The sequence below is a fragment of the Zalophus californianus genome, chromosome 1, assembly GCF_009762305.2.
Source record: "Zalophus californianus isolate mZalCal1 chromosome 1, mZalCal1.pri.v2, whole genome shotgun sequence".
NCBI classification, from domain to species: domain Eukaryota; kingdom Metazoa; phylum Chordata; class Mammalia; order Carnivora; family Otariidae; genus Zalophus; species Zalophus californianus.
The window spans coordinates 173,024,434-173,048,891 of NC_045595.1; the positions used below are offsets into that span (position 1 = coordinate 173,024,434).

General features: G+C 34.2%; 2 pseudogenes; both read left to right on the forward strand.

Moving 5' to 3' along the window:
* The first annotated feature begins 1,024 nt into the window (after window positions 1-1,024).
* On the forward strand, window positions 1,025-1,842 carry LOC113915883 (annotated as a pseudogene).
* Window positions 1,843-21,257: 19,415 nt separating this feature from the next.
* On the forward strand, window positions 21,258-22,967 carry LOC113917904 (annotated as a pseudogene).
* The last annotated feature ends 1,491 nt before the right edge of the window (window positions 22,968-24,458 follow it).

Here is a 24,458-nt window from a genome sequence, read left to right on the forward strand (position 1 = left end):
TCAAAGTATTTCCCTCATGAAAAATTGTCATTGTTATGGATACACCATACTTGAACTTACCGAAACACACCCACTACTGAAGTTTTGATTTCAGAATCCTGAAGACATAGTTGTTTCTCCTTGGCAATTCTCATTCTGTAGATAAATGGCTCCAGTTTATTCACTGCAAACCCATCTATATCTGCTCTTCTGAGAGAATATTTTAAATCTGAGTCTGATTTATCCTCTCTCTTCTGCCTCAATTCCAAAGTTTTTGTTTTACTAACAGTAATACTCTTCTGTCCCAACTATACCTAACATAATATTGTTCTTTATATTTTATATGAAAGCAAGTTTAGTGAGGCTTTTGACTCATTTATAACTCAATAACTTTAAATTTTCTGGTGCATGTAGTAAATTTACTTTGTCCATAACGTTTTATTAAATTTTATAATTAGAATAAATTTTATTTTGGGATGAGTGCTTAATTTTTGTACTCACTGTAATATTTGGGGAAAGTAGATATTGATGGAAGCAAAAAATTAGTTAAGTATGTCAGAGACTGTTGAATAAAGCAGTAGCCTCACTCTTATTGAAGTAGCCTAAATCCTAAACTGTTTCCCCAGGTTATTTATTTTAAAAATATAATGAAACTAAAAACTAAAAAATATTTGCAACTGCTGTATTTTCACCTCCCAAAATGTATCGATATATTTAATGGCCAATAGAATAGAATTGGCCAATGGCCAATTGGATAGAATACTAGATTTCTCAGGAAAGTCTGCTTCCATGTAGATGGCTAGATCCTGTGTAGAGATAACTTGATTCATTCTGTCTAGGTCAGTAGCTTTCATTCTAAGTTCACACCAGAAAGATCTGCAAAACTGGATCTTAGAGAGTAATGTTACAGAGCGGGGAGACTGAGGAGGCTGCGTCTGGCTCCCGCTCTCACAGTGCACGCAGTACGCTGAGCTCGGTAGAGATCTTGCGGGGCAAGCGAGAGCCGGACGTGCCCTGGGCAGCTCTGCCTCACCGAGGAAAATAATTAAACACTGGCGACGGAGATGCGAAGAAGCCGAGAAGCAAAATGTCCCATACGCACTGTTTGTGCAGACTTGCTGAGAGGAGCACAAGAAGCACCCAGAAGCTTCGGGGAACTTCTCTGAGTGTTCTAAGGGGTGCTCCGAGAGCTGGAAGACCGTGTCCACTGAAGAGAAGGGAAAACCTGAAGATGTAGCAAAGGCGGACAAGGTCCGTTCTGGAGGAGAAACGCCAACTTATATCCCCCCTGATGGGGAAACACAAAAGAAGTTCAAGGATCCCGATACACCCGAGAGGCCTCCTTCGGCCTTTTTCTTGTTTTGTTCTGAGTGTCGCCCCCAATTCCAAGGGGAGCATCGGTGAGGTTGCCAAGACACCGGGCGAGACGCGGGGTCTCCCCAGGTGCCGGTGACCGGCAGCGGCACGGAAAAGAGGCTGCCAGGCTGAAGGGAGCGTCGGAGAAGGGTGTTGCTGCCTTCCGAGCTGCGGGAAAGCCGGACGCGGCTGCGAAGGGAGTCGTCGAGGCTGAAGAAAGCAAGAGAAAGAAGGAAGAGGAGGAAGACCAGGATGATGAAGAAGGAAGATAAAGAAGATGAAGAAGGGCGCCTGGGTGGCTCAGATGGTCAAGCCTCTGCCTTCGGCTCAGGTCATGATCCCGGGGTCCCGGGATCGAGTCCCGCATCGGGCTCCCTGCTCCTTGGGAGTCTGCTTCTCCCTCTGCTTCTCCCTCTGCTTCTCTCTCTCTCTCTCTCTGTCTGTCATGAATAAATAAAATCTTAACAAAAAAAAAAGATGAGGAAGGAAGATGAAGATGATGAATAGGTTGGTTCTAGCGCAGATTTCGTTCTCTTGTCTATAAAGCATTTAACCCCCCTGTACACAACTCACTCCTTTTAAAGAAAAGAAACGTACGCTGTATAAGATTTGTTTTTAAACCGTACAGTGTCTTTTTTTGTGTAGTTAACACACTACGGAATGTGTCTTTAGAAAGCCTTGTCCTGGGGGTACTTTGAGTAGCCGCTAACCTTGCCTGGGGCAGTGTGGGGTGGTACATTGGCATGGAAATTTAAGGCAAGTTCTTGTTGGGGCACAGGACAAGTTAGTTGTATGTGGGGATGGCAGTTTTCCATCTTCACTTGTCTCTGATGCAGCTTACACAAATACTTGTTGTTCGGTTACCTGAGTATCACTCTGTAATTGAAAAAAGTCGCAACTGTTTTGTTGACATTCTGAAAGTTTTCAATACAATTTATTAGGGAAAAAAAGGGGGGGAATCTTAAAGTATGGCTCCTAGACCAGCAGTTTCAGCATCACATGAAAAATGCAAGTTCTAGTGGCTCCTGGGTGGTTCAGTCAGGTGAAACTTGGACTATTGAGCCTCAACTCAGGGTCATGAGTTCAAGCCCTGCATTGGGCTCCATGCTGGGTGTGGAGCCTACCTACTTAAAAAAATAAATAAATAAAAATTTAAAAATGCAAGTTCTTGGGCCTAACCTCACACCTAACCAGAAACTCTTGGGATAGGGTACAGCAATTCATTTTAAAAAACTCTCTAGATGAATTGAGATAAATATAAAAATGTGAGAATCACTGAGATAAACTATTTTTATTATGTTCTATCATTCCTTACTCCAGGCTGAAACTTTTAGGAACAAGATCTTTCATGGAAAACACAATAAACATCTATAGCCACATAGTATAGTTATTAGAATAAGTTTTGTACCTGATCTGGCATATTTTAGAATTCTCCAAATGACTAAATCTCCCTTACCACATTTTTTACCTCTGGAATATGGGGATATTAGTATCTATCTCCTAGAGTTGTCACAAGGTTCAAAGAACTAATGTTTTTAAACTTTTAGTAGAGTGACCTACAAAAAAAAATCAATAAAACTGAGGGTTGCTGGAGTGGTGGGGGGTGGGAGGGATGGGGTGGCTGGGTGATAGACATTGGGGAGGGTATGTGCTATGGTGAGCGCTGTGAATTGTGCAAGACTGTTGAATTACACATCTATACTTCTGAAACAAATAATGCAACATATGTTAAGAAAAAAGAAAAAGAAGAAGATAGCAGGAGGGGAAGAATGAAGGGGAGTAAGTCGGAGGGGGAGATGAACCATGAGAGACAATGGAGTCTGAGAAACAAACTGAGGGTTCTAGAGGGGAGGGGGGTGGGAGGATGGGTTAGCCTGGTGATGGGGATTAGGGAGGGCACATTCTGCGTGGAGCACTGGGTGTTATGCACAAACAATGAATCATGGAACACTACACCAAAAACTAATGATGTAATGTATGGTGATTAACATAACAATAAAAAAGTAATTAAAAAATCAATAAAATGATAGCTATTGATATTATTATAGATTTGGGTATTATGTATTCTTTATTGTTAGTGTAAAATTATTTTCACTATTATTATTATTGAATCTATTTTGGGTTTGGCATTCAGCTGACATTAGATATTCCTAGCTTATCAAATAATATTTACTACTCCATTCTCTTTGTGTTGAGAGGATGTTACTAATTTTTTTTATAGTTTTTTTTCCATTTTGTAAGTTGTTAGGTGAAATCATGCTTTTCAAAGTTTTAAGGCAACAATCCTAAAAAGTATAATTTATTTGGTCACCAGGATGTGTGTAGTTATAACTGAAATAAAATATTATAAAATACTACATACAATTTATTTTGATGTTTTATATACCATATATTTGCTATATTTATTTTTGTTATATTTAAGTAAAATATTCTACTGCCACCCCATGATATAGATAGTATGAAATACCCTGATTAAGCCAAATGTAATTTAGTAAAAATATTCAACAACTGCCAATTATAAAAATTTTGTCAAATATGACAGAGTTGGTGTTTTCTTGTTTTTCCACAGCTTTTCTTAACAGTTACTACATTGCGTTATGTTTATGTTTTTAGCCCTCCCACTCAAACTAAAAAACTGAGTCATTCTAGTGTACAAGCTATTCACCCTGTCTAGTGTAAAATGCATGTTGAATGTAAGCACGGTCAGATAGCAAAACCACTGTGTCTGTATTTTTATATTACGGCTCAGCTCAGAGAGAAACATTGTTTCTAGTTTAAATGGTTACCAGTTAGCACAGTATATAATGTATAAAAATGGGTGGTAATTTTTTAAATTGTTTTATATATTAGAATTTGTTTTCTCCAATAAGGCATATGACTAAAATGTTTACTAAAAGAGCAAATTTTCAACATAGTGAGGGGAGAGGATTTCAAATTTTGATGTCCCATATATTTTTTCTTGTGATTTATATATCAAGATTATTATTAAAGCATCACTGTTTTGATTGTGCAAAGTAATATGGATTTTATCACACAAATCCTTTATTCAGATTCGTTATTATAATTAGCACGAAATTATTAATTATAAGCTTTCTTCTATAGTCAGATACATTTGCATTTTTCTTAATGTCTTCAAAAATGTATCAAAGGATTTTCCAAGCATTGACATGTTAAATATGTGTCAATTTCCATAACATGTCTTGAATTGTAGTCAGTTTTTCTGCGTTAAACATATACAAGCTCAAATTCACCTGGTTGTTGATACCTCATTGTTACATTTCCACTTACTATCCTAAGTCAAATAAACACATATACTCCAGGGTATTCAGAAACTGTTTTCTGTAGAGCAATCACTTAAACTTTTTTGCAAAAACTGTAATCCTCATATTTATTTCTTTCATGATTACTGATGAGATGGAAAAAAAAAAATGACCTTTTCTGGCTGACTGCCCAGTGAATTCTGCACTCAGACACTGAAGGCAGCTTTGATTGTGTTTTGATGTTTTCACCAACCTATTACTGTATTGACTTGATGGCAGCCAAAACATACATTTGTGATCTCATTTTTCTCCAGCAGTTTTTTCCACTCAATCAGGCATGTACACAAATATCCACAGGACAGAAGAATGCTTTTAACTGAAGCAAATCTCTTAGGAACAGTGTCATGCAAGAACCTCTTTGAAAGACTATAGTTTGCTGTTTATACCAAGCATTTTTCCCCTTAGTGAATACCATTGAAATTAATGCCAGAAAGAAAAGATGCTTTATAAACAGTGTTTCTGCTCTGCCAAATGTCCTCAGAGTGCTAAAGATTGAGTAGTAATTATATCTTTTTGATAAAGACCACAAGATTTTTACCATCCATTTGCTGTGACCAAGTATTAATGTGCTGCAGCTGTCCCTCTGAATTAGCATTAAGGAATATTTCTTGCTGATGTCATGGAAGTGCAAAAATGGGTCTTTTTTAGAGAGACACAAAATTCAAATCAGAATTGTCTTTCCCTGGCTCCCCTGTGTAGTTCATTGCTCACTACTATAATACTACTTTATTTCTGATGCCAAAATAATTAAATTACAGCATAAATCTACATGTTATTATTGCTAAAAATGACTTTAGAAATCCTTTTTTGGTTGTGTCCTTTCAGTTTACAGAAACCACTTAGGAAAGTTTAAACTCTCACTTTATAGTAAGGCTGAATATTGGACATCAAACAGTATATTTCAGTGATCATGCACTATATTCCTACTTGGCACCAAAAGACTTAGAGCTATTTCCCAAAATAAATTAGTCTTCAAACGATTAAAATTTTCTACTGTAATGGAAATTCAAAAAACATGCTTAATATTTAAAATAACATTTAATCACACAATGTGACTACTTTATAGGATAAAAACCTAGACAAATTTTTAAATATTGACTAGCTAAAGCTTCTATATCATTCACCACTCTAATAATTTTCCAGCATCAAACAAAACTTGCACTGACAAAAAATACCTGAGTTGAGAAATAAAAAAACAAAACTTTCTCTGAAGTTTGCCGAAACAGAACATATTCTGATATGGAATGCCTTATGATTCTGTGTAAAGGCTACCATGATTTACGAGATTGTTTTGCCATCATTAAATCTCCTCAAACTTCTAGTCAAACTATGTTCACCAAAAATCAAAATTTTCATTTCTCAAAAATCAATCATTTCTATATGTCCAATAATTTCTCTTTCAGACTTATTTGAGAGACAGAGAGAGCATGTGCATGCGAGTGTGTGTGCGGGGTGAGGGCAGAGGAAAAGGAAGAGAGAATCCCAAGCAGACTCTGCACTGAGCTTGGAGCCCAGTGCAGGGCTGGATCTCTGACCAGAGCCAAAGATCAAGAGTCTGATGGCTTAACCGACTGTGCCACCCAGGCACCTCTATATGTCCAATAATTTCTAACAGCAATTCCCTAACAACTTTTTCTAAAGTAAAAATCAACCTAATTAAGCATTTCATAGAACAGTTATCAGGGCAATGACTAGTAATTTTCTTTTTTTATTGAAGCATAGGGAATATACAGTGTTACATTAATTACAGGGGTACAGCATAGTGATTTGTCAAATCTATATGTTATTCTATGCTCACAACTGTCATTACCATCAGTCACCATACAACACTATTACAATACCATTGACTATATTCCCTATGCTTCATCCTTTATCCCCATGATTGACTAGTAATTCTTATAAGGAATTCAGATAGAATGCTTATGTTGTCTAAGTTGATTTCAACCAGTTACTTATAATTTAAAATGAAATGTGGGGAACCTGCTTCTCCCTCTGCCTGCTGTTCCCCTCTGCTTGTGCTCTCTCTCTCTGACAAATAAATAAATTTTTAAAAAAATAAAATAAAACAAACTGTCGTAAACTAATAGTAAAACAAATTGATTTACTATTAATATGAAAAATATTTTGGAGGGAAAATAATACTAAAAATGTACATAATATAATCTCACATCCTATATACATATGATCATGCTATTAAAAATACATACTGATACTACTTCATTTTTATTACTGATTCCTTAAAAATTTAAATTCATTAAAAGCATTAAAATCTGAAATTTATTTATTAAAGATTTATTCTTCATTATTGCAAAAGATTTCAATTCTAATTTGTACAGTTGTTTGAGCTGTATCTTTCTGAAAGTGTTCCCTTTATTTCTAAATACATTTTACCAATGTTAATTTTAATTCCCTCTCCTTATGTGTTCCTGAATAACAGCCTTTCTTTAAATAACCATCACTAAATTTCTAAAATGTGAAATTTAATCATTTCCAGAATTTTTTCTGTCAGTAAAATTATGCATGCCTTCACTCCTTTGTACTGTGACTATGCCCCTTTATATATATAAATATGAATTATCTTGCTTTGAATTAAATGTTAATGGGTATTTAATTAATTGAATGTTTCTGTTAAGTATTTGTTAGACTGTACAAAAACCATGGGAGTCATAAAGTTGAAAAAGACACATTCTTATTTTTTCTGTGGGGACGAAATAATCTTCCAGGATGTTACACATGGGAGAATGTGATCCCCATTGTGCTGAGTTTTATTGGAGATCAGGAAAGAGGAAGATACTCCTGTAAGGGAGGCATGTCCATGAGATAGTTTTAGAGGTTGACTTTTAAGCATCGTTGGAATTAATTATTGGAAATTAAAAATGAAGAAAGAGATAAGGCATCACAGTTTGAGGGATTAACATAAAACTATGGAAGCAGAAAACTGCAGAACATTTGCAATATCAGTCAGTCACCTGGTTAGTAGTCCAGGTGGTTAGTAGTCCAGGAGGTTAGACATGGAGTTTTTATACATTTCTCTACACCTGTCTACTTTTCCATATTAAAACCTTATTCCTTAACATTCAACTTCATATGCTGTTTCCACACACACACTACTTTGCTTATCTTACATACATATGCTAACTTATCCATGCTTTTTACTTAAAGTATGATCTTTAAAATGAGATACAATGTATCAGATGTGCTTAGATCAGTTTTAACTATAGTAAGGTTGTTCCCTCTCTTGATCCAGAGCCATTAATAATTGGTATTAACACACTTTAACCATTTTGCTAGTTTATCTTCAATACAAATTCCAAGATTTTTTTTCTTGCCCCTCCCCAAACCTGCTGTTAAACCAGGTCTTACCACCTGTGGATTATATTTATACCTAATTTGAATTTCTTGTTGCTCAATTTGATTTTGTATAATTTGGTTCTCTCTAGCAGCATACTTGTCTAGTTTTTCTGATTTTTTTAAGACAGTTTTGTGCATTATAAAAGAAGTATTTGGCTAAGTTATTTAAATACTATTTACAAACAATAGTCAAAGATCTCAATAGATAACACAAGAGTTACATTTAATTTATATTGATTGAAGGATTAATTTTGCAATAATGTCAAATTCACAGAGTTGTAGGTACTCCTTTAGACTTTGACATAGATTTATTTATCAAAATGTGCTTTTTTCTATGAAATTATTCTGAGCTATAATCTTGTGATTGTGTTTAAATATCATCTCTCTAAATTGTGAATTATAAATCACTGTTCTGTTTGTCCCATGATAGGTTAAATTACTTAAATGTTTAACAAAACTGAATACTAAAGTATGAAATTATTTTCTATATGTGTTATTTTCTATAGAAGTATACTAGTATTATTATTTTCTACATGTATTACTTTCTACAGAGGTATACTAGTACCATATGGAAATTAAGCTTTCAAGAAATACTTTTCACATGTTTCTGTTTGAAATTATTTTTATTCAATACTTTTTCTCCCATTTGGTGTAAAAGAAAGAATAAAATTAGAACTGAATATTACTATCATCCTTGTAAGTTATGTTATGGTCATACTGCAAATACTAGGACTTTCTCTTTCAAGTTATTCTTATTATACTGGTATCATAAAAGTACTCGCTTCATAAACCATTTCTTTGTCAAGATGTAGTCCCTATTAGTAAACTGTTATTTTTAACACAGACTTTTTTTTCTGAATTTAGAAAACTATATCTAACTTCCTATTAGAAAACCTCTTAGCACCTTTTAGGCAGTACAGTAAAAAAACAGCAAATCCCTGTCTTCCTGTCTTTCTCGCTAAAGACAAAATTCTGAATTCAGATATAATAAGACTTTTTTTTTTTTTTTTTTACATCCTACAAATTGTTTAGCAATAATCTTTGGAGCTCTGACAGGCAGGCAAATGTTTCTAACTTCTTCCCACTGCTGGAAGAATAGACACATTCTTATACTCTAAGTTAACTTCAGAAGTCATTTTTGAAAAATAATAACAGAAATCTCATTTCCAATTAATGGATTTGAGAAATTAAGTGAAAATAAATACATTGAGCTATTCTGTATTTTTAATAACAAACAGGAACTTATGGTGTAATTTACTAGTACATAATCTGCTTATATTATTTGCACTTATTTTTTTTATTTTTTATTGTTATGTTAATCACCATATATTACATAATTTGTTTTGGTGTACTGTTCCATGATTCATTGTTTGTTCATAAGACCCAGTGCTCCATGCAGAATGTGCCCTCCTCAATACCCATCACCAGGCTAACCCATCCCCCCACCCTCCTCCCCTCCAGAAACCTCAGTTTGTTTTTCAGAGTCCATCATCTCTCCTGGTTCGTCTCCCCCTCTGACTTACTCCCCTTCATTCTTCCTCTTCTACTATCTTCTTCTTTTTCTTTTTTCTTAAAATATGTTGCGTTATTTGTTTCAGAAGTACAGATCTGTGATTCAACAGTCTTACACAATTCACAGCGCTCACCGTAGCACATATCTTCCCCAATGTCCATCACCCAGCCACCCCATCCCTCCCAGCCACCCCATCCCTCCCACCCCCGACCACTCCAGCAACCCTCAGTTTGTTCCTGAGATTAAGAATTATTTGCACTTATTTTTAAGAGTCAATCAACCTTTGCTTCAAGAACCTAGTGCTAACAAGTTTACAAACCCAGAGTTTCCCTCTTATGCCAGAGAAAGGACTAGTAGTTTGCTTCTTTGAAAAATTAATCACTTGCCAATTTTCTCTCAAACATTTCATATCATCATCTGTTCTCTTTTTCTACAAAATAATTTAGAGTACCTTTGTATGACAAATTTTTTTGTTCATGAACCAGTTAAAATAACATAAACATACAGAAGCACAAGTAAAGTATTTCATGTCATTATTGATATCATAGAAGGCTTGAATAAGCAAGGAAAACCTCTGGTTTAATTATTATTTAAACATTAAGCTCCTTAACTCAATTCTCTCTACCTTCTTTTTAGCATGAAAAGGGGCTACAAATCCCTCTATCTACATGATATCAAAATCTATCTAAAGAATATAAAAGAGACAATTGGTTTAAGAGCATATAATAAACAACCCAAACATGACTGAATTAACTAAATTTTGCAGGTATAGATATCTGACAAACTCCTTCAGATTTTTTTCCTCCAAAATATCTTAATGCACATTTCTATTTAATTATATAATGCTGTTAAGAATTTTAAAGTTTTTAATAGAAATTAGTTAGCTAAAATTAATATGTAATACCACAGGTAAATTCTTCTTATCCCATTACAATTGGAAAACTATGTCATATGCTTATTTTGTCATCAAGTGGCTATAGCACATGACTCCAACCATAGGAGTGACAATTCCAGCAACATTGTTAAGTTTTAACCATCTGGATGATGGTATGTCGTCCATGTAGTGGTGCACACTTTTACGTAACAATTTCTAAACAGAAATTTACAGACTTTGTGAAGTAATTATCATTGATTTAAAACTACTGACAAGTTGATAGGACGAATTATGTGATGCTATTTGGTGCTTGCCTTTATAAGTAACAAAAAACTAAATTAGCAAAGCACACTTTCATGTCCTACATGAACTAGTTTTGTTTAACTGATTTTGGTAATTTAAACTGTTTAAATATTATTTGAGGACTTGCTAGGTTTTGGTGAAGTCATTAAAACAATATAAAACTATTAAATTTTTGGGGTGCCTGGGTGACTCTGTTGGTCAAGCACCTGCCTTCAGTTCAGGTCATGATCCCAGAGTCCTGGGGTCAAACCCCACATCTGGGTCTCCGCTCAGCAGGGAGTCGGCTTCTCCCTCTCCCTCTGCCTTTCCCCCTGCTCGTGCTCATTCTCTCTCTCTCTCTCTCTCAAATAAATAAATAAAATCTGTACAAAAAACAGAACAAATTGTTAAAACATATTTAGCACAAAATTTTATAATTGTTAAATTTTTTCAAGCATTTATATCTTCATAGCCTGATTTTATTCACAATCTCACAGTCCATTGTTTGAAATTATAGGTTTTTTAAAAATCGTATTAAAGAATAATTACACAAATGCAAAATGTGTTTACATGAGGAGGGAAAACATTTTGGTATGGAATAAACTGCATTTATCAATGTGTCAGTGCCATAAAGTCAAAATGTGATTTTTCCATGAAATGTTTAAAATAAATGTTTTATTTGAAACCATAGATCTTGTCAAATAGAAACATTTCCAGTCAAATCAATTAATTAGTGTCTCTTGAAGTCAGTTAAGTTGCTGTCATCCCTGTAGTTCCTGAATGCTTTCTGATACATAGCTAATATAAATTTGATTGATTGAAAGATACTACCTGTCAAACAAATCTGGTGGAAACAAAATTAAGAAAAGGAAAAAAAAATGTCCTACTTCAGCAAAGTGGCTCAGATCTTGGCAAAGCCAAGGGGCACATATCCACTTAAAGCAAATAAACTGAATTTCAACTGAGGGAAGAGAATTATCTTGTAAATGGTAAAAGGCTAAAATAAAAATGGTGAAAGGCATAAAATAATGGGTGAATATAAAGAAAAGGAAAGGATTTAGAGACTTACATATAGTGTATGTAGGAATTTAAGGTAACTTAATTGGATGATGATCACCTAAATGTTTTTTAAACTATGTGGTATGAAATGAAGGCAAGTATCCATTAAATGAGCAGAAAATTAACACACATGCATCAGCATAAAATTTGAAAGGCAAAGCAAATCTGTATGGTTGTATTAGACACCTTAAAGACATTATGTAAAGCTGACCCTGCTCCCCATATCTGTTCCTTGATGTCATGTTAATTTTACATTTTCCCTCTTTATGGACCTTGCTGATTTAAACACAGGCATGTAACTGCTCCCAGCATAGTCAGGCAGATCATTTCATTGCAGTATGAAATGATGACAATAAGACAGCCTGAGTGTCTACGTGTGGCATAAATTAAAATACGTGACATTATCTCCAGTGTGGGAGACATATTTTATGCCATATATATGTCAAAAAGGTAATGTCAATATTGTAACATGTCACCATCTATCATTTTTCACCTACCTGTGCAGTGCAAAATAATTATAAATAATCTCAGAGAAGTGAATATTTTGGACTAGCTCCAACAGATCTAGTCTTAGACTAATTTTCATCTCAAGTTCTTCTTTCTTTTCAATCTTCATAACTACAAACACCGTCTAGCTGCTGCTTTAGCAATCATAAATTCATATTAATATCCATATCATATTATAGTCCTATATAGCTTAGAATGGTAGGTGAAATGCAAGGCCAGCTACTTGATTTGCAGGGCCTAGTGTAAAATAAAAACATGCGATTCCTTGTTAGAAAAGCAGGGGAAAAATGATGTTCAATGTAACAAATATAAAGCTTTTTCCACCTCTTGTGGTTTGTTTTGCAAATCGTCGTTGTGATTTTAATTTGCTTTTTAATGTCATCTTAGGCAAAGAAAAATAAAAATTTAAATCATTAGCATGAATTTTACCATAAACTTTATATTGGGTAATGGCACTTTAAAATCCCTGAAATTATGTAATTTATGTTTTATAGCTCACACATGCATATGTATTTTGTATGAACAGGGGAAACATTGCAGAAATCTAACTCAATTGCTTTTATTTCACTTCTTGATATGTTCATGTTATACCAACACCCTCTACCTTTGGCTCTCTGATAAGTAAGGAAGGACTGAAAGAAAAAGGAATTCTGGATTGCCCTTTTTTTCCCTTCTATGTCATCATTTCACTTCTTTAAAAAAATCTACATAATAGATGTTGTTTTGATTTCTTTTGTAGAATTGAAATATTCTGCTTCATCATACATACACACACATACACAGATTCTCGCAGGCAAAAAGCAAAATTATTTAAAGCGAATAGCATTAAATTTTTAAACATTTTTTTAATTGTTTAACACTTAAAAAATTAAAATCAATGAGATTTAAAAGAAACTAGTCTTTGATAGGTAAAGAAATAAAAGTAAGGGGATGTAACTTAATTTGAATAGAATAAGTGTAACAAATGATGTCAACAACCTAACTCATCAGTTGTTCTGTCAAGAACAAGCCAAGACAAGGAGGGCAATATGAGTGAGGCATATATAGAGAAAGAAGGGAGATAGGAGAGAACTTTACATCTTTAAAGTTAGCCAAGAAAGAAAGTTGGCTGTTCCTCAAGGATCAATTGAATGATGAATGTGCAGATTTCTATTTGCAACTGCATCCCAAATGCTCATGTATGTCAACAAACAAGCAAAACAGATGTTATCCAAGTCACCTATGGAGCCAAGAACAGATGGGCCAGATGTATTGTGTGAGAACAAAAATTCACCTGTGATGTGATCTCACAGAGTGGAGTCCCATTGACCAAACCTATTTTATAGTAGGACAAAGCTTATTAAAAAGAAGATGACAAAATAAGATTGGAGCTGACAAAGCAGTTTAGCTGTGGTCGGAAAGAAAAAAAAAACTGATATACTGGCAAAATCTACAGTGATGGAAAGATAAAAATATATATGAAGGACTGTACCTGGAATATTAAGTATTTGTAAAATATTGAATAAGTGATCATCTATCATTATGACACATATTTTGATAATATTCTAGTACAAAAAAATAAATTATAATTACCAAAACTCCTGTCTATTCTATATCTGTATCAAACTGTGTGATACCTACAATGTTTAAAATTTATACTTTAAAAAAATGACATACCTTCTTGGAAAATTTAAAAGGTGTAAGAATTATGCATACCCACAGATATGCATATATTTCTTTCTCAGAAAAAAAAAAAAACTAGCAGAATACAATGAAAATACATATTATTCATTTTTTCATTTTCATATATTAAAATATGAATAATTAGTAATCAAAGGAAGAAAACAGTGTTCTTCCATCTAATGTTTATCTTTGACATAATCAGTTGCCCTTGATCAGAGGTTTCTATATCACTTTCTTCTTCATATGTCCATAATTCTATAGTCTACAAGATACCTATTCTCTCTCTCATGCTTCCAGTGAACCACCCTCTGTCTCAGGCTGGCGCAAGTCAAGGAGTTCTTTGAGTCCTTGGCAGGCCATATCCTAGCATGGGGGCTTCTTTATCTGAAACTGAAGGATTAGAGTTGTCCTCCAGCTAAATCTGGATGTTAAAGCCTACAAAGAACAATTCCATCCCTTATTACAATGATCCTCCTATTCTCTCAAAGGCAGAAAGCCTCCCAGATCATCATCGGCCACACTTACTTTTATAATGCCTTAAAAATGCCCTGAAATGACATATCAGGATCTGTCACCAACAAACTCCCTGTATCCTTATTCTGCCTTCTCAGTATTACAACCATCTTCTTGTTCTGGTAGAACTTGAAATTTGAACTAATATAAACATGTAAGCGTCAACTGGCCCCCAACCTCACCTTCCCACCAATAACAACTAAAAAGACTGGAAAAATACTAGGAAATCACTTGTACTAAAGATGAAAAAAAAAGGAAAAGAAAATTCCAGAAGAGACTGGAAGCTGGGAAGGAAGAAATAGCACAGCATGAGTTACTCTTTTTTGAGGCTTTAATCTGGTGTTGGAATAAAGTCAGGCCTACTAGTACATCTGAAACTGATTAAAAAAAAAAAGTCTTTTGGTCAGATGAACAGAGACTAACTTGGAAACAACCATAGTTGTTAGACCCTAGAATGTGAGATGGGAATATTAGAAAGGAGAATTCCAAGAGTAGGGAGCCCTAGATCCTATGTTATAAACCCTGCCCAATTCTTTGGGTGGTCCTGGAGCCATGCATTTGAAAGGCAGAATGAGATTTGACAACTAAATTGAGGAAATAATGAGTAAGAAAGATAAATTGTATTCAGCTACACAAAACAGTTGAGATTGAGAAATGTCTATCCAAATGACACAAGTCCAACTTTTTTCTCAAATATATGGTCAGTGTGTAGGATTTTTTAGAATGTGCACATACTTTATTTATACATATAATGTTTCTCATTAATAGGTTTTGAATTATTTTTCTGTGGTTGATAAATTTATAGAGTACAACTGCAAGTAACTGTTATAATTTTATTTCATAAATCCTAAATCTACTATGTTCAAAATATAGTTCTATACATTTTGAAATCATTAAAAAATGCTAAATTTCTACAAGATTCATGCCTCTTGCTAGGCAATTAAAGCATATATCTATGGAAAATTATTTATAATTAGCTAAATAAACAGATTGAAAAGGGAAATTGACAAAGACAGAGAAATTTTAAATTCCTTTATGCATCATTGTAAAAATAAATTGAAAACATCTCACATTCGGAAGAACATGGGAGAAACACATAACTGTAAAACTGAGATTGGTACAACTGATTTTGTATTAATGATCTGTACCATCTTCCCAAATGATCTTTAAAGAAGGTGTTAGGCAAGCTAACACTGTAAATATATTCAGTAGTTTTTTAGATAACTCTGGAATTATATAACAAGAAAGGTACGGGATACACATGTAAGCTACACACATACATAAATTATGCATATACATGTTAACAAATTTGCATATTTGTGGCTCTACAAAAACTTGTTAAAAGTTAAAACAAGGGTTACTTTACTTCTTGCTTCTAATAGTTTATATTATAGGTTTTACAAATTTAATGTACTTATTTTATTAAGATAAAGTTTCATAGTCCTTCCAAGAATTAGTATTAATCTATAAATTCACTCAGAGGACCCTCATTTATTTTTGCAACAAAAATTCTTATGTCTAGTGTGATAGAACTTGATAATGGACATCTATTCTGTGATATCTACTTGAAAGTTCTATTTCATCTGGTACCTAATAAAGTATTGCCTGTTGAAGGAAGAAATAAAAGATGAAGGAAAATAGGAATGACAAAAAGAAGGGAGAAAAGAGAGAAATAAAGATGGAGGGAGAGAAAAAAGGAAGGAAGAAGGAAAGGAGATAGTGAAGAAGACTGAATATTGGTATTTAATTACTGGTATTTAGTTCATGCTAATCTACTTCTGAAAAAATAACTGGTATATCAAAAATTATTTTGCCATTTCTGTACATTTTAAAGAGAATATACAGTAGATACAGAGTAAAAATAGAAACAACACTCACATGGCAAGCCATTTAATCATCATTTGTTTCTTTTGATTTCACAATTAATTTGAATGGCTGAGAAAGCAAACAATTGTTTTTGTCAACTAGAATTGAGCTGGAAAGAGATTATACAGTCTCCCTAACCTCTGAAACAGAATTAAATTTGGTTTCCTAAGGTTTGCAATGAGCTGAACACAAGTTAAGCTGAAGTTGAATGCAATTTAAATGACAGTTGAAAGTGCAAGCTAGAAGCAGCATGTTGCCTAAATAAATCAGTAACCTTATAATCAGGCACTACTTGCACTTTTCAAAGGCCAATATCATTACTTCATAATTGGTATGATTTTCCTCTCCAGTAAAATTTAAAATTTTTTTCAAGTGCAGATTTGTAAGAGCACTTAGAAGGACAATGTTCAAGGCTATTTTTCACCATATAATCTTCTAGATTGAGGGTTACCTTTAGTTCTTTCAAACTCTTCATCTTGAGAGATTTAGTCATTAGGTAGGTGTTGAAACTTTTAAAATTTAGTTTGTCAGGAAAACATACTGATCTTTTTCTTACAATGTCCAACTTAGTTTTAAAAATTTGACAGAAAACTCACCCTCAAAGTAGGCAATCTAAATATATCATGGTCTTAGAAGCTTTTGGTTTAAATCATTCTGTCTAAAGCTATAAAATATGATGAACACTGAGTAATAAATGGAATTGTTGAATCACTATATTATATACTTGAAACTAATACTCTATGCTAACTATACTGGAATTAAAATTAAAAAATAAAAATGCAAAATTTCACAGGAAAATAAAGGAGAAAAAGGGAATAAAAAGAATATGATTTAAAAATAACTATTCAGGTAGCCACAAGTCTGAGTGCCATTGAAAGCCATTTTTAACTATTGGGAAACACAGAAAACTCTTTCTGAATAAAAGTTCAGGAATATTGCATTCCTATTGGCCTAGAGGAAAACAAAACAGAAACACCACCAAAAAAGAATTCTAGAATATTTAGGTCATGGGATAAAAGAAAGACAGTATCTAATATAACCAGTTTAAACATGATCAACTATCATCATCATCTTAACCACCACCAATACCATTATCCAGATTATATCAACAAAATGCCAAGGGAGGTGATGAAGTAAAAGTATGTTTAACTTTTGGCTCATACAAGTTAGACTGAAGATATCCTACTTGATTTTACTTTAACCTTGATGATAAGAAGGGAAATGGTATTTTTAAAGTTTGCTAAAGGTAGCTACTAATGGGATAAAATGATATGTATCTTCAACTAAAAGAAAAACTAGCTCATATAAAAAGAGAGAAGAGTGAAGAGTTAGAGGACATAGCTAAAACTTCAAAATAACACCAATGAATTCACAGCACATTCATATAGTAAAGTAGAATATAATTATTAAAGTACTTATAAAAGTGTTCATACAAAATAGTCACTTATGTTTATAAATAATACAAGACTAAATCTTTATATGCAATATAATTTCAATTTTATTTAGAAATTCATCATAGTTGATAACACTGACAAAGATATTCCTGATTTATGGAATTATAAATTTAATCATCAAAATACTACTATGAAATAGGTACAATTATATCTATGATGCAGATTTGAAAAATTAATGAGAGTTTCTGAAATTTAAGAAATTTCATATACCTAGAAAGTTTTAAGGCACAATTCTAAATTATGACTGTCTCCAAAGCCTGAGTTTTTATGAAAATATTAGTGAACAAAATTAACCACAATGTTGACCATGTGTTCTCTAAATGAGGTTTTGCAAGAAATATGCATGACATTAAAACTCTAATGTGTCATATATTAAAATAATGTATATTTTTTAAATAGGTAATGTGTTAAATAGCATTTTATAGAAATGCTGTCTTAATGGTATCTTTTTTGTTAACTTTTTTTTCACCCAAAGAATGACTATATTTATCATCAACCCTAGGGGTTAGGAAGACTGTAAATAAGTGCTAGGTTGTCTGCACTGAAAAGCAATCAGAGCAGAAAATGGGGCCAACCAGAAAACGTTCTAAGTAAACAAAGAGTGCCACTCTCAGTTGCATTAGGAGGTTAAGCAAAGCCTCTGACAACCATAGGCTGAACAATAAGACACTATGACCCAGAGCAACTCACAGGAATCCAGGCATAAAATATAATCAAGAGGACTCTGTATCTAAGGATTCACACTCTCAGGAGTGATTAGAGTGATTAAAGAGGAAGAATTTAAGCTACTAGTCCCTGGGTGAAAGTGGGGCAAAATAACATCTTTCTATGAGAAAAGCTTCTAACACACACACACACACACACACACACACACACACACACACACACACTGGAAAAGGGTAAGCTCTAATTTGCTAGACATAAGCAGCTTATGCTGATCTTGGAAAATCTTTGAATAACAAGGCTAAAAGATAAAAAGAAAGAAGAAATCTGAGAAGGAAAAATAGAGGTACACTTTGCAGGGAAGTAGATTTCACATAATCAGTTTAGCCAAGTTATTAAACAAATAAGTGACCATGAAAACAATATCACCACCAGGGATTAAAGGTGAGTATTCAGAATAGCCATAATATATTAATATTGGTATATGAGCAGTTATATTATTAATTAAATATATATTATATATAATTACTAATAATATATTAATATATGTCTGTAATGTCTAGTTTCCAACAAAACATAAAAGATGAGAAGAGTAATAGGAAGGTGTGGCCCTTAAACAGAAAAAAAAGGTAATAAAATCTGTTTTTGAAGGAGTCCTTTAGATTTGACTAAAGACTTCAAATAATCTTTTATGAATATGTTCAAAAAACTAAAGGAGATAATGTCCAAAGAATATAGAGACAATATGATGACAATGTATCATAAGATATGTCAAAAAAGAGATAAAAATTATAAAAATAATCAAATGAGGGGCACCTGGGTGGCTCAGTTGGTTAAGCATCTGCCTTTGGCTCAGGCCATGATCCCAGTGTCCTGGGGTGGAGCCCCAGGTCAGGCTCCCTGCTCAGCAGGGAGTCTGCTTCTCCCTCTCCTCCCTGCTTGTGCTCACGCTCGCTATCTCTCTTGTTATCTCTGTCTCTAAAATTCAAATGGAAATGGAAGAGATCTAGGGTAGCCAAAATAATCTTGAAAAGAATGTTGGAGAACTCATACGTTTTCATTTCAAAACTTTCCAATAAAACTATAGAAACATGGTACTAGTACAAGGATTAACATAGAGAAAAATGGAATAGAATTGAGAGTTCCTAAGGAAAAAAAAAAAAACCTAACATTCATGATTAATTGATTTTTGACAAAGTTGCCAAAATAATTCAATGGGGAAAAAATCTTTTCAACACATAGTACTGGGGCAACTGGATATTCATATGCAAAATAATTAGTCAGGCCTCTTACACAAAATCAGAAATTAACTCTAAATAGAAAGTAGACATAAAAGTAAGATCTAAAACTATAAAACCCTTAGAAGGATACATAAGAGTAATTCTTTGTGATGTTGGTTTAGGCAGTGATTTCTTAGATGTGACACCAAAAACACATATGACAAAAGAAAAAGTTTAACTTTTTGGACTACATCAAAATTTCAACTGTGCTGCAAATAATGCCATTAAGAAAGAAAAACACAACACAAAGGCCTATTTGCAATCATATTTCTGATAATAGACTGTATCTAGAAAATTTAAGAACACTAACAAATTAATAATAAGACAAGTAGCTCAATTAACAAATGCCACCACAGTTGTAAAAGGGCCAATCCCCCATGCAGTTGAAGATCTGTATATAATTTCTGATTCCCCAAAAACTTTACTAATAGCCTCCTGTTGACTGGAAGCCTTATCCATAAGAAACAGTTGATTAATACATATTTTGTATGTTACATGTATTATACACTATATTCTTACAATTAAGCTAGAAAAAATGTTATCAGGAAAATCATAAGGAAGAGAAAATATATTTATAATGCTGTACTGAAAAAAATACACATGTAACTGGACCTATGAATTTCAAACCCAGGTTGTTCAAGGGTCAACCATATTTGAAATAACTGTCAATATTATTAGCCATTCGGGAAATGCAAATCAACACTACAGTGAGATATCACTTCACACTCACTACGATGACTATAATCAAAAAGATAAATTGCAAGTGTTGGCAAGGATGTAGAACAACTTGAACCTTCTTACATCACTGGCATAATGAAAATGGTTCTAAACTTTGGGAAAAACTGTTTGGCAGTTCCTCAAAAAGTTAAACATTGTGTTATCCTATGACCCAACAATTCCACTCTTAGTTTTATATACCAAAAAGACATGAAAACATGTCCACACAAAAACTTGTTTATAAAGCATTCATAGCAGCATTATTTTTTTTACAGATTTTATTTATTTATTTGAGAGGGAGAGAGAGAAGCATGAGCAGGGGTAGGAGCAGAGGGAGAAGCAGGCTCCCAGCTGAGCCAGGAGCCCGATGCAGGGCTTGATCCCAGGACCCTGGGATCATGACCTGAACCAAAGGCAGGTGCTTAACCAACTGAGCCACCCAGGCACCCCAGGAACATTATTTTTTAAGAGCCAAAAATTAAAAATAACACAAATGTCCATCAACTAAAGAATGAATGAATAGTGGCATACCCATACAATGGGATGTTTTTCCAAGTTAAAAAAAAAAAGAACTGAAGTACTAGTACATACTACAACATCTATGAAACTTGAAATCATTACGCTAAAAAGCTAGTCAAAAAGATTACATATTATGTGATTTCATTTACATGAAAAGTCAAGAATAAGTAAATATGTAGACACAGAAAGATATTAGCATTTGCTTAGATGGGAAGGGGAGGGAGGAGTGATTGCAAGTGGGTAGATGCTTTTTGCGGTAGTGATAAAAATTTACATTGTACCCTCACTCGCCTCCGACGGCCTGCCTCATGGGACCGCACGGTCCCTCACTTCTGCCGCTGCCCCGCAGAAATGCTTCGATTACCCGCAGTCCTTCGTCAAATTAGGCCAGTGTCCAGAGCACTGGCTTCTCATCCCACTCGGGCCTATGCCAAAGACGTAAAATTTGGTGCGGATGCCCGAGCCTTAATGCTTCAAGGTGTAGACCTTTTAGCCGATGCTATAGCCGTTCCTATGGGGCCAAAGGGAAGAACAGTGATTATTGAACAGAGTTGGGGAAGTCCCAAAGTAACAAAAGATGGTGTGACTGTAGCAAAGTCAATTGACTTAAAAGATAAATATAAAAATATTGGCGCTAAACTTGTTCAAGATGTCGCCAATAACACAAATGAAGAGCCTGGGGATGGCACCACGACTGCTACTGTCTTGGCACGCTCTATTGCCAAGGAGGGCTTCGAGGAGATTAGCAAAGGTGCTAATCCTGTGGAAATCGGAAGAGGTGTGATGTTAGCTGTTGATGCTGTAATTGCTGAACTTAAGAAGCAGTCTAAACCCATGACAACCCCTGAAGAAATTGCTCAGTTTGCTACGATTTCTGTAAATGGAGACAAAGTAATTGGCAACATCATTTCCGATGCAATGAAAAAGGTTGGAAAAAAGGGTGTCATCACAGTAAAGGATGGAAAAACACTAAATGATGAATTAGAAATTATTGAAGGCATGAAGTTTGATTGAGGTTATATTTCTCCATACTTTATTAATACATCAAAAGGTCAGAAATGTGAATTCCAAGATGCCTATGTTCTATTGAGTGAAAAGAAAATTTCTAGTGTCCAGTCCATTGTACCCGCTCTTGAAATTGCCAATACTCACCATAAGCCCTTGGTCATAATTGCTGAAGATGTTGTTGGAGAAGCTCTGAGTACACTTGTTTTGAATAGGCTAAAAGTTGGTCTTCAGGTTGTGGCAGTCAAAGCTCCAGGTTTTGGTGACAATAGAAAGAACCAGCTTAAAGACATGGCTATTGCTACTGGTGGTGCAGTGTTTGGGGAAGAAGGATTGACTCTAAATCTTGAAGATGTTCAGCCTCACGATTTAGGAAAAGTTGGAGAGGTCATTGTGATCAAAGATGATGCCATGCTCTTAAAAGGAAAAGGTGACAAGGCTCAAATTGAAAAACGTATTCAAGAAATCATTGAGCAGTTAGATATCACAACTAGTGAATACAAAAAGGAAAAGCTGAATGAACATCTGGCAAAACTCTCAGATGGAGTAACTGTGTTGAAGGTTGGTGGGACAAGTGATGTTGAAGTGAATGAAAAGAAAGTTACAGATGCCCTCAATGCTACGCGCGCCGCTGCTGAAGAAGGCATTGTTCTGGGAGGGGGCTGTGCCCTGCTCTGCTGCATTCCAGCCCTGGACTCAATAACTCCAGCTAACGAAGATCAAAAAATTGGTATAGAAATTATTAAGAGAACACTCAAAATTCCTGCAATGACCATTGCTAAGAATGCAGGTGTTGAAGGATCATTGATAGTTGAGAAAATTATGCAGAGTTCCTCAGAAGTTGGTTATGATGCTATGCTGGGAGATTTTGTGAATATGGTGGAAAAAGGAATCATTGATCTAACTAAGTTTGTAAGAACTGCTTTATTGGATGCTGCTGGAGTGGCCTCTCTGTTAACTACCGCAGAAGTTGTAGTCACTGAAATTCCTAAAGAGAAGGACCCAGCAATGGGTGGAATGGGTGGTATGGGAGGTGGCATGTTCTGATTCCTAGAATGGTGCTTTACCATTATTAATGAACTGTGAGAGGAAGCTCAAGGCTGTGCTCCTCAACCATAACTTCAGAGAAGTCAGTTGAAGGAAATGACTGAAGAAAAGGCTGGCTGATGTTTAAGAAAATCACTATAACCATCAGTTACTGGTTTCAGTTGACAACATATAATGGGTTCCTGCTGTCATTGTCCATGCCTACAGATAATTTATTTTGTATTTTTGAATAAAAGGACATTTGTACATTCCTGATAACTGAGTGTAAGAGCCATGTACCAATGTACTGCTTTCAACTTAAATCACCGAGGCATTTTTACTACTATTCTGTTAAAGTCAGGATTTTAGTGTTTGCCATCACCAGATGAAAAGTTAAGCAGCCTTTCTGTGAAGAGTAAGAATAATTGTGTACAAAGTAGAGAAATATCCAATTATGTGACAACCTTTGTGTAATAAAAATTTCTTTAAAGTTAAAAAAAATTTACATTGTAGTGATTGATGGTTGTACAGGTCTTCTTGGAATATACTAAAATCATTCAATTGTATATTTTATTTTTTTGTTTTTTAATTATATATTTTGAATGGATGAATTTTATGGTATGTGAATTCCATCTTAATATAGATGCTAAAAATAATTACGATACTTATTAAAATAAAATTTTCATATTAAATATACTAACATACTTTTAAGTGAAAGCTCAACATCATTTGTTAAAAATAATGTTTAAATGAAGTTAAACTGATTAAAATGACCTCTGTTAAAAAGATAAACTGAGGCATATTATAAATTGCAAAAGTTTATTTGAGCAAAAATCAATTTGAATTCTGCAGCACCCCAATCTAACAGATGGAAAGGAGCTCCGAGGAGCTGTACAGAATGAAAGACATTTATAGGCAGAAGGGATTAGGAACAAGAAAGTTATACTAGGCCAAAGAGTGGGTTGGTTATTGCAAGGTAACTTTCCTATAGAAAAATGCAAGGGCCTGTCAGGCTGATTACCTCACTTGTGTTGATAGGCAACTCCCGATCCACTGGTTTAAGATTTCATTACTGGGAGAGCCATGCTGTAATTAAGTCTTGGTTTGGTCATATGGGTCTTAGCATAAGAGACTTCATTTGGGGCCTGTTGTCTTGCTTTTTAACACTTCAGAAATTTCTCTGTCATTTTCTCTTGATAGCATGAAATACATAATAGTGACAAAAAAAGAAAAAAAACACGAAAAAAGTAGCTTAATCCTAGGTCACACCTACTTTTCGTTTGAGGTTTTGAATTTACAAAATAACATTTGATATTTTAAAATTTATATAATTTACATTATATAAGTATGAATGTAATGTTTCTGTTAAAAAAAAAAAGAGAGAGACAACAGGCCCCAGATGAAGTCACTTATGCTAAGCTCATGCCACCAAATCAAAGCTTGATATCTAACTTAATTGCAATTTCAACTTTCTCTAAGATTTCAGTCTTAACTGGTCAGTCTGGAATTTTC